General features: G+C 41.9%; 1 protein-coding gene across 2 annotated transcripts in view; it reads right to left on the bottom strand.

Annotated features, from left to right (window-relative positions):
• The window catches only part of LOC136438501 (A disintegrin and metalloproteinase with thrombospondin motifs 16-like), a 191,343-nt gene extending 177,664 nt beyond the window's left edge, over positions 1–13,679 (bottom strand). Inside the window, exon 1 of one of the 2 annotated variants that reach the window (XM_066433311.1) lies at positions 13,250–13,679. The gene's annotated coding sequence lies outside the window, so the exon portion shown is untranslated. Of the gene's footprint in view, positions 1–5,158; positions 5,252–13,249 lie in introns of those variants that run through there. The other variant, XM_066433310.1, reaches the window with a different exon arrangement.
• Positions 13,680–15,113: the final 1,434 nt, after the last annotated feature.

Raw genomic sequence — 15,113 nt, 5'->3', positions numbered from 1 at the left:
CCGGTACTCCTTAAGCTGCCTATGCTGGGCCAAACAAATACTTCTACTTGTTTCACGGATATCACGCCTCCTAATCAAATAACAGCAGATTGGTTGTAGCTATTCTGATAGACGATAGGAAATAAACTTGAGGTACTAATGGGGCAAAAATAGAGGAATGGAGAATGTGTTATGCGTGGGTCACGACACCAGCAATAGCTGCCTGTGTCCCTCGTGTATGTGCACCACTGCAATCCCAATCAAATCAAATGAAACCATTATGGATCATGGCTACAAAAAACAATTAAAGGACTTTCAAACTAATTTTCATGACAAAGGTAAATTCACAGAAAAAACACTAAGCCCCAGTTTTCTAGAATGTTTGAAATAACAAAACCCTCCTTGAACGCTTAAAACAGAACAGCCCCTATACATATGTCTTTCCAGATGTGGAAATCCGGGACTGTCTAAGGTCTACCAACCTAAAGACATTTCCCAAGATGTGCCCCAAGACACCTGGCCAGTCAGCTAACCCCTTAAATCATCCAGACAACCTCAACCCACAAAACTCCTTGGAAGACATCACCCCAAGCTGGGATCTGACATAGCAGCATCTATTACAGCAGACATCTTGTAAAGCACTTCTGGAAATAAGTCTAGAATCTAACAAATTGGGCCCTATAGTTTACTCAATGGTGCGCACATGTAATATGATATCTGCTTTAAGAATACAATGCATTAGTCAGAATAGATAGATGATAATCAAGTTAGACACAGTAGTAATTTGAGACACTATCTTGGAAATCCTTCCAGTTAATAGTTCTTTGCAAAAGGATACATACAAAAGTAATACTTCTAGAATAGGTCTAGTTGTATGCTCCAGTGTTAAACATGTTAAAGGAATACTTAACATTTCTATTACCCCAGTAGAAAAGAAAATCCCTTACTTAAAACATACCAGTTCAGGGCAGTGCTTACAGGAGATATCTGACTCGTACCCACCGGCCTCTTCCAGCTGCTTATAGCTAACAGCAGGGTCCAACCAGTGTGTACATATGGGAAGGGCTGGAAGATCACACTGTGAAAGTACTATGTACAGTTTGCAGGCACTTTTTGGTACTCAAAATCCTACTGCAAACCTGCAGTACTTCACCCATGGGGTTTGACCATCACACATACAGACTGTTAGTAAGGTGCACAGCAAAAAAGTTGCTTGAAATTTGGAAAATCAAACTTTCAAAATTCAGAAGTCAAAAGTGTATTAGGTAAAATTTGCAGCCTACCCAAAGAATGGTAGGTTCCTTGTGGTCGACTTTGACAGCGTCTTGGAAGGAGCCTTGGTGTTGAAGTTGCCTGAGACTCCAGCTGAAGTCCAGACTCCTCCAAGATAAGGATCTGAGACTTAAGATTTCTCAGGGACACAACATCGCCTGGAGGAAGTTTGTTCCCAGGGTGGGAGAACTTTCAACTCCTGAGGTCATGATCACTTTATTTTTGTGGTTCTTTAAATCTTGCCCAATAAAAATCAATGGGATTAAAGAAACTATCGTAACCATTGAAATAAATGTGGAATTCCTGCACTGGATGCAACACTGGTAAATGATTTTCACTCTACGTAGATCAGGTAAAAGACATATCCAAGAAAAAAACCTGACATCATTAAACTTCATTTACAAGAAACTCGACGGAAACAAGCAGATATGATTAAAATGTCAAATTGTTATCAACGTTACAAGCTTAAAACTAAAATATCAATAGACAATGCATGACATATTTAGAAACTAACTTTCTAGACTTGAAAATTTTTGGATTAACAGGATATAAAAAGAAAATTGAAGCCACTGAATCAAAAAATTGTGACATTGATGGAAATCTTTAGTTTTCAGCAGATGGGGTAAAAGACACTAGAAAAGTCAGACAACATCAAAATCAGATTTTGATTTCATAAATAGTGTGTAATGATAACTTGCAAGCTCAAAGACAGAACATGGCCTATCAAAGTCTAGACCCAATGTGTCCATGACATAGTGACACCTCCACTCAGCCATGAAATAACACTTCTTTAAGACAAACAGTGTTCTTAAGTGCCCAAGGGGGCGAGGGTCTCCAAGGTCAAGGGTGGAAATCACCACCAGGTAATAGAAGGTCTTGTTTGTTTTTAATAAGAGTCTGCAGGCCGTGACAGAACCCAATCACAAGGTCATACCCCAACATTAACGTTTGACCTCTGCAAAATTGTTTTGGTCAACAGTTTCATTAGCAGTCTGGTTCTGGTTTCAGACCCAATCTGTTTTTGATGGGCCCAATATGAACTGTGACATGAGAACAGGTGGGAGGATTGTGCATTTATGTGTGGGTTGGTGGGTGTGTAAGGGGGTATAATTGCATTTGCCCAAATTGGTGGAAAAATAAATTTGTATCTTTATTATAGTTATAATGCAATGAATGAAAGAGTATCATCATGGTTATCATATGCTACTACTACTAACTGTCGCCCAGTATCTAACTCTGACTGTCTGAATAAATATAACTTTGTATTCTAAACACACAATACAAAAGAAAGGAACAAATAGAGTAGTACGATTTAAACTTTACATCTGGATAAATTTCGATAAAAATCGGACGTTTCGGGCGTCCATCCGACTGCCCTTTTTCAACGAGAAGTTTACTTACGGATGCGTAAAGAATGTTAATTCCTAAGTTCTAAATAAACAAAAGGTAACGAAAAAAGCGTTCTAAAAATGTTCAGAATAAATAGATGTTCGTTCTAAAATACAAGGTATGTCAAAGCGGCTTATAAAACATTAAATTCCAAAAACAGACCCACAATAGATAATCAAATACGTTTCAAAGCACTGTCCCATGTACTGGAAAGTTCGATCCGAAGGCCCCCTTTCCGGTTAAGTGATGGTCGATGGATCCTTTCATACACTGCTTCTTTGACACCACGTTCATACCATCGCGATTCCCTATCTAAGATGTCCGTAGAGTCAAGCTGGAACGAATGTCCGTTATGTCTGTTGAGATGATGCCATATAGCAGAAGAAAAACCGCTGTTGCTCGCCCTGCAGTGTTGTTTATATCTTGTCCTCAAGGGCTGGCTAGTTTCACCGACGTAGGTGTCCTTACAATGCGGGTCCTCACACTTCAGTCGGTAAACAACGTCAGACTTAATGTCGTTCTTGATTTTGTCCTTGGGATGAAACAATCTCTGTCTTAAAGTGGAATAGGGCTTGAAATTGGTGGCAATGTTATGATTCTGCAGCAGACGTCTGATTATATGCTGTAATGTTACATTGTGTTTAATGTATTTCTCCCTTCTTAGTTGATAAAATTAACATTGTTAAAATTCTATACTGAAGTTGATTTTGTTTTCTTGATGTAGAACTGAAACTAAATCTTTGAGTCAGAGTGGATATTGCAAACTGCCATGGGAAACAGAAACTTGCTGAGTAGTATGTAATACTGTGCTGACAAACGTGGGCTCGCTAACTCAGGGGCTTTGGAAGTATGTTTGCTGTAAGGCGAGTGTTGAATGGTGGGTACCACCTGTCAGTCTTCCATCCACCCAGTGTCACCACTTTCCAGCTATTCCAACTTTCTACAGGCAGTCAGTTATCACTGTTGGTACCTAGGGGAGTTCTCAAGGTGAAGTAATACTGGAAATGCAGAAATGTTCCCGGGATTTAATTTTGCCGTAGGGAGAAAATGGAGTGTTCACGGTTTTGAGTTCCCACGTTTGAAACAATAGTAGCGCTATATGTATACAGTCGCACAATGGATTGGCTTTTCACTGAAGTTAAGTCACAGCAAACAGCTCAGGTCATTAAAATTTCAACTGTCCCAAAATGGATTTAGAACATGGCCTTGGGCAGTCCTTTTAGGCAGAGTATGATGGATGTGTGCCCCCCTCCCCAGTATGTATTTCAGGCACAAGGTCACCTTGGGGAATTTTAAAAGAGGAGTTGATATCCTCACCAATAGGTTTTAAAAATTGAAGCCAAATCCCATGACATTGAAATAACCATGAGACAGATTTCTGGGCCCTGACAGAAGTGTGCTCCTGTCAACACTGTTAGGCACCAACCCACCCCAGGGAATCCTAACAAGGTGTTGACATCCACCCTCCGGCCATTAAAATTTCAGAGGAATCCCCTGACTTCTAAACTGTGAGTAAAGTTATGTTGCCCAAAGCATTCAGTAACCCGGAAACGTGGAAGCCTACTAATTTTTTTGTTGCACTCCTGTAAACTTTAAGTCATTTTGGTTTAAAATGTAAAGTTTGTTTTCAGAGCAAGATGTTGTAAACCTAAGTCAAGCCTAACTCAACCCCACTCTCTAAGCAGAGGTTAGGCTCCGACTTGTTTTGGACATCTTTTTATGCGCTATGATTTGGGTTTCTATTTTGTTTAATTTTTTTTTCTGGCTGCGCTTTTTGGCTGGCAGAAGAAAAGGAAACCTGACAAAGTAGAAAATTCCATAAAAACGCCTAAAAAACATCCAAAACAAGCCGGAGCTCTGCTTGGATATTATCCTAACCTAAGATGCAGACCCTGACAGTAGTATACCGGTATACCATCTTAACTACCTTTGGGAGAGTGCACTTAGGCAACAACTCACCTGTGCAGGTATACCTGGGGGAATCTTAACGAGGCGTTTAAATCGTCACCCTCCAGCCATTAAAATTTCAGGTGAGTCCCTTGACTTCTAGCAGCCCTCTCATTGGTTTTCATGTTACACAGACTTCTAAATGATCGTAACCTAATATTTTTTGCCTGCTGCACCTTGATAAAAACTCTGATCGTACATTATAGTGAGAGATTATTCATAATTTTCTACACTTTTCAGACACCAGGTGGCTTGAAAGTCTAACGTTACAAATTTTTTGTTGATTTCACTTAAACTTTTAAAAAGTTTTCTTTTGGTTTTAGATAAAAATGGTTTTCTTTGCTCCAGAAATAAATATGTTACAAACTGATATGGTAAGAAGAAAGAAACAGGAACCTCAAAGAAAAAAGTAAAATGCCAAAAAAGTTTGGAAACAAGAGATAGAATGGAAACTTTGGCTTTTCGTCAAATCACAAAGAAACACAAAGACTACAAAGAAAGACATCCCTGATAACAAACATTATGATAATGCTTATGTGCAAGCAAAAAAAAAAAGACTAAAATCACATACCTCAATTTTTTCTTGACAATGTGGGATGAGATATGTTTTCTCTCTAACATTGAAACCTCATTAAGCACAAGTAGGCTTGTATACAGTCTGACACGCTTCACACAAGCACCAATCATGTAAGACTAACATCTGCTGCCCCGTCCCTGCTTTATACCATCCCCACATGACCTCACCCACCCAACTGGCCCAAGGCCAAGTTTGGAAGGAAATCTGTCCATCATTTACAGAACATGCCATTACAACCTTGTCATCAGCAAGGCTATTGAAGGTCGTCTGCTTACTTGACAAAAGAAGCTTTTTTTTACGATGATCGCCGACTCCCAGCGGAAGTTTGGGACATTGTTTTTTACTAAGTGGCCGTAATTCGGGGTCATTGTACGGGGCGAGGCTTGTATAGTCTTTCCCGGGGACAGTGTCTCCCTTTGAAGGGGCGTTTATAGAAGTGCAGGGAGCCGAACGGTTACAGTAAACTGTATCCTACCTCACTGTAGTCGCCGGTGTGCCACAAACTCTTCCGCTCGCTTACCGAACAACGACAGAGCTGCAACCAGAAAGGCCTTTCAGCCATGTTTCCTGTAAACAGGGCCCATTTAGTCCACAGAATGGACGGATTTGGGCAAAAGTTCAACGAAAACTTGAGTCCTGTTGAGTAAACAGGTTACACTTTCCTTGGCAAACAAGTGGCGTTTTGTAAAGGGCATCACATAAAATGTCTCACCTTTCTTGCTTACAGGAGATTATCTTACACAAGTCACTTTGTTCACCTTCTTAAAGAAACATTTTCCTTCGTGAGGCAGGAAGCACTTTCTTGAAGGCTATATTTCCAAATATTTAAGAAACAGAAGTTTTAAGACGTCAAAAGGGGCGATGTTGACCAAATACGCTCCACGCGCCAGGATGTTTATACATAAGCTTCTTTGTTTACCTTTACTTTGAAGTGGTAAACACGAAACAACAGTCTCGACACAGCCACCCTGTCAGACTTGGGGCAGGGGTTACACAAACCAACAGCAACCAAAGCATGATCCCGTTTCACCAACATCAATACTTTGATTGTGAAGTGTCAAAGAAAGGGAGGAGAGCAACAAATATGGTTTAATTAGCACCTAATACATGTCATTGATTGTATTACACAAACGTCAATGCTTGATTGTGAGGTACAGTCAAGTGACCACCTCTAAACAAGGACCACCTGGCCAATGTTATGATCTTTGCTAGATGATTTTTCCCATTGATAAAAGCTATATTAAGAATCCTGTCTGTAGTGACCACCTGTCCACATAGACCAGATTTTATCGGTGCCCTGAGTGGTCTTCTTGGGCAGGTTTGACTGTACAAAAGGACGGAACAGTGAAATACATATTATTAAGTACAGTCTAATTAATAGTTACTGATACCTGATTGCATTACAGAAGCATCAATACCTGTTTATAATTGGCACGTGCAACTACCTATCAGTCACTGAAGGTTTGGTGTCAATGAAACCATATTCCCCGTAACTCACCTGCTTATTTTGGACAGAACACAATCAAACATACAGGCACTCAACAACCATTACCATTGACTATTGTGAAACTGATTCACAAATCATATAACGTCATGCAATAAAGTCATGCGTACAATAGAATGGAAAGGGGCAGTGAATGTGGTCCAATTAGTACCTATTATAAGTCAGACACGATTTTGTTTCACAACCATCAATGCTCCACTGTTGAGTACATCAATGATCGATTGTTTATTGTGCTTACAACAGGTGTGTGTGTGTGTGTGTGTGTGTGTGTGTGGGGGGGGGTACAGGGAATTTGTAGTTTGATTGTTTGATTGACACCCGACCATTGACTGACAGGTGGTTCCACGTGCAATTCCTACAATGTAAAGTTAAGTTTAACCGGTAGAGTACAATTATTGATGCAAAGTTTTCATTTTTAGGTCAACATATTAAGGAGATTGTTCTTTTTCCCAATTCTTTCTAAAAACATCCCACTTTTACGTTGATGAAGGTTAGACATCCAGGTAAAAAGATATTCTTTTGTCAGCCGCTGCTGTCTGAAACGTCTGTTTCAAAATTTCACCCAGCTGCTTGAGTTCCGACATGCCTATGTTCTGACACCCACATGTCCTGACAACCCATGTCCCAACACCCCCATGCTCCGACACCCCTATGCCCCGACACCCCTATGCCCCGACACCCCTATGCCCCGACACCCCTATGCCCCGACACCCCTATGCCCCGACACCCCTATGCCCCGACACCCCTATGCCCCGACACCCCTATGCCCCGACACGCCTATGTTCCGACACCCCTATGTCCCGACACCCCCATGCCCAGACACCCCTATGCCCCGACACCCCTATGCCCCGACACCCCTATGTCCCGACACCCCCATGCCCAGACACCCCTATGCCCCGACACCCCTATGCCCCGACACCCCTATGCCCCGACACCCCTATGCTCCGACACCCCTATGCTCCGACACCCCTATGTCCCGACACCCCTATGTTCTGATAGCCCTATGTCCCGACACCCCCATGCCCAGACACCCCTATGCCCCGACACCCCTATGCCCCGACACCCCTATGCCCCGACACCCCTATGCCCCGACACCCCTATGCCCCGACACCCCTATGCCCCGACACCCCTATGTCCCGACACCCCTATGCCCCGACACGCCTATGTTCCGACACCCCTATGTCCCGACACCCCTATGTTCCAACTCCCCTATGTTCCGACACCCCCATGTCCCGACACCCCCATGTCCCGACACCCCATGTCCCTCGACACCCCATGCCCCGACACCCCTATGCCACGACACCCCATGTCCCCACACTCCTATGTTCCAACGCCCCTACATGTATGTGCCAATGCCCCTATGTTCCGACACTCCTTGTTCTAACACCCAATAAGCAAAAATTAGGGTGTCAGAACATATGGTTGTTCCCTTGATTCTAACATTGATACAAACTTTACTTTACTTTGAACAAGCCTACTCGAACCGAATTGGAAAGTTTTTTCTGCTGCAAGCTGTTCTTTAACGCACTGCCCAGGAAATCTCAATCTCAGTCAGTTGGAACAGTTTAACTGTCACTTAATCCAGGCTCCCAAATTAATGGAATCCAGATTAATGGAAAATATATCCTGCCACATGAAATTATATTTGATATTCTCCCACTCATTCCTTGTCAATCTTCTATTCATCACTGTCATCACTCTTGTCCAAACCTGACCCACCTCCCCCACCCCCCATAATCATCTGCACACCAGAACACCAATAAAAGAACAGCAGTTTGACCTTGGAGAGTGTGGGGACAATCATTTTAGAAGACTGAGGGAGGAAAGCAATTGGAACCCAAATCTCTGGGAGCTTATCTTTACACTGTGAAAACAGAACACCAAACACCAATGACAGAACACTTGAACAAGGTCATCCAGCATGACCTTGGGTAGGGGATACAACACTAAGAAGACTCAGGGAGGGAGGAAAGCAATTAGACCTTGAATTTTTAGAAGCTTATCTTAGCTGGTGCCTTCTGTAGAGTTACACCAGAACACCAATAAAAGAACACTTCAACAAGGTCACCTGGCATGACCTAGTGTAGGGGGATATAACACTATCTTGAAGACCAAGAAGGAATTGAAGCAATTAGAACTTTAATTTCTAGCTAGGAGCTTATCTTAGCCTGGTGCCATCTGAGTTACAAAGGAACACCAAACATCAATAAAAGGACACTTCAACAAGGTCACCTGGCATGACCTTGAGTAAGGGGAGGGCAATCAGTTACAGGGAGGTAAGGAGGGCTGATGGAGGAAAGCAATTAGCTCTTAACTTCAGGAGCTTATCTTAGCATGAGGCCAAGATAAACTTGGAGATAAAAAATGCTCTGTATGAGTTCTCAACTGTAACATATTAAGTTAAGTGACCCTTCAAAAATGATACAACAGAAAAATGGGGTCATTGACCCACAGGTTACCTTGATAAATTCTGATTCCATCTGTAACATTAACCTTACAGCAGGTGATCTTTCAGCTTCAGATAATGGTGATTTTCTTCTCATGATACCCATGTAGCCTGTTCTCATTACTGCTCTAACCAGTGCCCGTCTCTCTGTCATTTGCAGAAAAAACTGATCATTCCGCCAACTTTGATGGACAAAAATTGGTAATATGAAAATATACTGATCCAAATTTGAATAAAACACTCACAGCAACTGGCCTGAAAATTGGGCAATGACGGAAATGTTTACACAGAGACAGGAAAAAAACTGTTACAGTAGTTATTGTTAGGGTTTTTCCGTCAATGGGGAACGAGCCCTGGTCTGTTGTGTACATTAAGGTCCGCCCTCTTTTGACACAGAAAATAAAGATGGTCTGTCTTAACACAGGACCCAGGTTTGCCCCGAACCCATTACAAAAAGTTGAGTTTTAAATCGGTTGAAGTCGAACAATCACAGGTCTATCATCATCCGCTGTGTACATTAGGGACCTCTTCTTAGACTGAAAACACCAAAATAAAGAGATTGAGATCCGTCTGTACACTGAATCAGCAAAAGTACAAAATTCTGGTTGATTGCCCAACCCAATCCTCAACATTGACGAGGTCTGAATCGGTTGGAGTTGAACAATTGAAGGTCTATCATCATCTGCTGTGTGCATTTAGGACCTCTTCTGACACAAAAGAGAATAAAGAGCCTCTGTCAGTCTTACAGAACAAAAGCACAAAGCCCGATCCACAGCTCCTACCCCACTAACGATGCCATTAGAGGAACCACCCACCAATTGACCTTCAGACAATGTCACTCTTTTCTCAAGGTCACCACCCTGATCAGCTGGCCTGCTGTCAAAACCAACAGAACAGGGGAGGAAAAGTAGCGATTGTGTGGCGAGTGAGAAGCACTATTGTAGCGGTTGATGTGGCGCTTGGCGGGGACAGAGGCACCTTTGTCACACCTGCAGGACGGAACAATGCACAGGTGGAAATGAAGCACACCTGAACACTGAAGGGCGATTTGTTCTCTAAAGTAATCGCATTTTTTAAGCTGGTGGTGAATGACGATGAGTCAAAAGTAGGGAGGAACAACTTTTGCCTTTGACAAAAATGAAATGTTTTCAGTCATGTTTGTTGGTGAACTGGATAAAACAAAACAAAAAAGTAGCTTCAATTATAACTTTTTATCAGGACAGATTTTCAGGGAGTATTTTTAATCATTTTGAGATGTGGAGATGGCAAGCAAACTCCCTCATCATCATAAGTGGGACTTCTAGAAAAGCCAATTAGAAAACCACCCCTACATCTGCTTGGAGATTGGAATGTGGCCAGGGCAGTTTCAAGGCCATGCACTTTATAGCTCTTACATTATTAAGGTACACTTTGTCTGCCTTTTATGAATAAATAATATGAAAATCACTATAATACAGTTAAAAGCAACATTGTGTATTATCATGTACCTGTGTCCTTGAGTAAATAGGTCACCCCATAAAGCATTATAAGATGTTTGATTATCGTGTGGCATCAAATGGCCGATGGCTAGGCTTTAATAGAGCAGACACGAGATCGAGAGGCCACTGGTGCGATTCCTGGCATCCCTGGCTAGACGTTGTGTCCTTGATGGGAAAGGCACTTAACAAAACTTTCCTCATCCCACCTAGGTGTAAAAATGGGTACCTGACTTCAGTTGGGGAGGTAAAAGGCAGTAGGAGGAGAGGGATGGGTTCTGCCTTCCAATACTGTGCCCTAGACACAATTGACACGGCCTCAAAATGGCTATGGGGTTACCTTTACTTTTACCATAAGAATTCCAGAATCCATAAATCAAATCTGGATTTTGTACAATGTTTTCAAATAAAGCCTAACCATTATCTGTCTTTAACAGCAAACATCTCAATATAAAACAGCTTAAATAACTCAACTAATGTCTCTATATAAAACGTTTTTAACAAATTTAGATAATGTTAAGTAAAGTAAAGCAGTATAAGGGAAACAAAAGGAAGAATTATTGTTTCTAAAAACATAGCAGCTTGCATATCACGCTTTTTAAAAATGAAAACAGATTAATCAAAATTTAATGTTGGGCTAGAATCAAGTGGTAAGACATCTAAGAATAACGTTTCTAAAAATATCACCAGGTTATAACAGGCTAAAATGTAATTTATTGGAGATAAAAATAAAATAAAAAGTCAAGCATTACGCTTTAAGATGGTCTGAATTCGTTGATCACCAATAACTGAATGACAGGCTTGGTATGTGAGATAATACAAATGGCAAAGCAGAAAGAGCGGCAAATAACGGACCTACCTGCAGCTGCAGCCACTGCTGGTCTGTCCGGCTTTCCCCCTTACAGAATCAATGACAGCACGGATCTATCTATGCCCGATCCTGACACTGTAACAACATCAAAGCACCCTGCATACCCCACATGGTAGGATATAGACTGGTGAAGCTGAATACGGCTGCCCTGACCCGGCACACTGACCTGCATGGGGCCACGGCGGAAACGCGGACGATCCGCCGTGTACAGTCTGAATACCGGGAGGGCGTTGTCAGGGGAAAGTATGGCAGACCTCAGGCTGGTGAGTTAGCAGGGCTTTGATCCTATTTGTAGGTCCTGCAGGGCTCCAAATTCATTTTTGGGCACCTAACATAAAAATGTAGATGCACAGAAAGAATTTTGGGTGCACAACATAAATAAAGTAAAATATCGGCAAAATGTATTAAATTTTTTTACAAACCCGTAACTGCCTCTTTTAAGAACCTCAATCTCAAATTCTATAGCTAACTTCAAATTTTTAAAGTAATACATCAAACAAAGTACAACAAAGGTTTACTTAAATCTCAAGAACAGTCTGTATACTAGTGTGCAACCTTTATCCTATAGCCTATGAAATAGCTAGGTGCACTGGTGCAACTACCATTAAAAGATTAGGTGCACAGCTCCATTTTTGGGTACACCAAAGTGCACATTGTCAAGAATTTCCAGCCCTATCCTGGCTGATGCAGGATTACCAGGCGTGTTTTAATGGACTTCCCTAAAGCAGCTACAAATGTGTGGACCTGACATGCACCATGGAGTGAGCCATATTTTAACTTTGCAGGCTGAGGAGTTTCAAGAGGAATATCTGTGCCTTTCCAAGAGTAAAATTCCATTCCTTTCTAAGTCAAGATTCCACAGATTTGAAAGTGCATGCACTTAAAACCAAGACAACAAAGTTTACCTTAATATATACATGATTAAGATTTCAACAACTTAAGGAGAAAGTGCCCTCTGGAGGATTCTTGCTAAACTGCAGGAATACCTTCTTTCTTCTTTCTTTCTTTGGCAGTCCAGTCTTGGAAGACAATTAAAACATCTTTAAGTTCCAAGCTGAAGTCAACTGTCGATCAAGCCAAGTTATAGCCACAAATTAAACCAATCAAAGGCGTCAAGGTTCTCTAATGTCGGAAAGGGAGTTGTGTAGCCAAGGGAGTTGTGTAGCCGAGGGACGACCCCCCCCCCCCCAATATATACGCAGCCGTTATAGGAAGTCTGAGAAGGAGGCTACGGCCCGACTGCTTGGGGAACAAAATTAAAAAGAGTACATCAAGAATCATACGTATAAATAACTTATGCTAATGATTAATTTGTCAAAAACGTCTTATGTGTACTTTTTGTCTTTTTTTGGTCGTACTTTCTGTTCCCGCAAACCGTCTGGCCAGGTGCTGGTTTGACCGTAGCCTTATTTGCTTAAGGCTTGTACACAATATATCTTATTATGACAAGCTGTCATATTTGATGAAATACTTCTGCTTGTATGTGTTAGATCTGGTATTGACCCCCCACAGTGTCAAGGTCAGTTAGAACTGAAGTGTTTATAATCAGCCTGTGTAAGTGTTTTGACAAGATGTCACTGAGATTGTTTTTGCTATGATGAAATCATTCTGCCTGTATGTGTCTCAGCAGGGATTAACCCTCACAGTGTTAAGGTCGGTTAGAACAAGGCTTTATAATCCGCAGTTGAGAGGAGAAGCGTTAGGAGAGGGATGTTTTGGCGACAATGGATGATCTTTTCTTGTGGTGTCTATAGAGTCATCCAATAGGAGTGAACCATGTCCGACTCACCTGGCTTCGGTCCAACGAAACCTCTCCCGAGCTTCAGCCTGGGGTTGGTTGAGCTCCAAAGTGCGTGGAAAGTAGTGGTGGCCCGCATTGTTGACAGATGAAAGCAGCAATAATGATGATGATGATAAAACTGTTCCAAACTGAGCTGGGCTGGCTGTGTAGGACCTGGGTGTGGCCATGGCAGACAGACTCACATGGTCCTTGGTTGTGCATGGACTTGCCCCGTCCCCCCCCCCCCCGGGGGTCGACAGATGATGATGATAATGAAGTGTTCTGCTGTAGACATGCAAAGCAATCTCACTGGTTAGATGTCAAATGTTTGGCTTCAGTAAATATTTCAGTTTGAATGTTTCTGAGGATGTCCACAGCTAACAGTAGCCTGGTGTCTGGTTTGCACCCCCGACTGCTTCCCTTGCTGAATAACCCGGCACCAGCTAATGTAGAGAAACGACTGGCTTTTGGATATTCATCAAAACTATTATCAACTGAGATTTCTGACAGGCTCTGTGTTTCACCGTTCTTGTAACGACTTGAAAACAGGCTTCAAACAAACAATACTTGAATAAGAAATATTTGGTTCCCCGAAATAATGCAGGAGTCGTAAGGACCAACAGTTTCATTACGGATGGGGGTCAGACCATTCTGCGTAGAAGCATAAATAAGAGAATACCTGAAATAGAATAGGATGGATACCAGACAGAAGGTGCTAAGAAGAGTTATCAACTCACCTGTCCAAGACCACAGCCATCGGCCTTTCTGTCTCAGATTACATCTCAACTTTTCAGCTTTCTTTTTCACCCTCTCTTCCTCCTCTTTTTCCTTCTTACTTTGTTGTCAGTCACTGCGACATCACACTGTTTAGAAAGAAGCACATACATTAAACGTAACATTCCTTACTACTAGCATAACAGTGTAATGTAAGTATACTTTACCGAAATGTTAGTAACAACCGTTGCAATTATCAACTCAAGCTCAGCTGTAGTAAAATATTCCAGCAAGCCACCAAGCTTGCGAAAAGTATTAACTTGGAGGTTCACATGCTTTTAGAAGTGTCAAATACTGAAAATTAACTCTTACAAAGGTCATTTCAACATCACTAACATGAACTAAAAGTGCCCCACAGCGGCTGACATGAAAACTGCACCCAAACGTTTTCAACCATGATGACGATTTCAAGAAACAAACCATTATTATGCATCATCGATGTTGATATTCAAACAGCCAGCTCCAGACAATCAACACGCCCAGATTGAGTAAGACTTATCCAAGCTTGTTTATCAGACTCCAGTCCAGAACAGCCACCCAGAGCTCACATCTGGGAGGCACACCTACAGCAGAAAGACTGAGGAACTTCACAGCACAGAGAGGGCCAACCGAAGACATTCTGACTAGGTTGAAAGGTAAGTTTCGGAGGTACCTGAAGGTAAGAAATACATTTTCTGTACACACATGGGGGGAAGAGAGGCCGGAATGGCAGACAAATAACTTTACAAGAGATATTACTTTTCTTCCCAACAAACAATATAAGGGATCAACATAGACTTTTTCTTCTTCCTCTCACATTGCTGCCTGGTAGAAATTTAAAAGTTTATACTTTTGCAGGACTCCCTGACGAATCATTATTTGTTCACATTTAGGGCCCTGGTTACCAAGTTCTGCACTTAGATCACATCAGGAATTCTGGTTTCAAATGATGTTGGTACGCCAGCATCTAAACCTTAGAATTAGACTGAATGGTACAACACCAAACAACAATTATGAACATGATATGTCAGCAAAAGGCACCAAATCAGGGAGTAAACCACCCGCTAAGCATTGATATTCCAACAATCAACCAACCAATGACGTAAGACTATAGGTATCA

This window comes from Branchiostoma lanceolatum, chromosome 7 (assembly GCF_035083965.1).
Source record: "Branchiostoma lanceolatum isolate klBraLanc5 chromosome 7, klBraLanc5.hap2, whole genome shotgun sequence".
Classification (NCBI taxonomy): Eukaryota; Metazoa; Chordata; class Leptocardii; order Amphioxiformes; family Branchiostomatidae; genus Branchiostoma; species Branchiostoma lanceolatum.
Note: the sequence above shows the minus strand (reverse complement) of the source record. Positions and strands in the feature narration are given on the sequence as shown.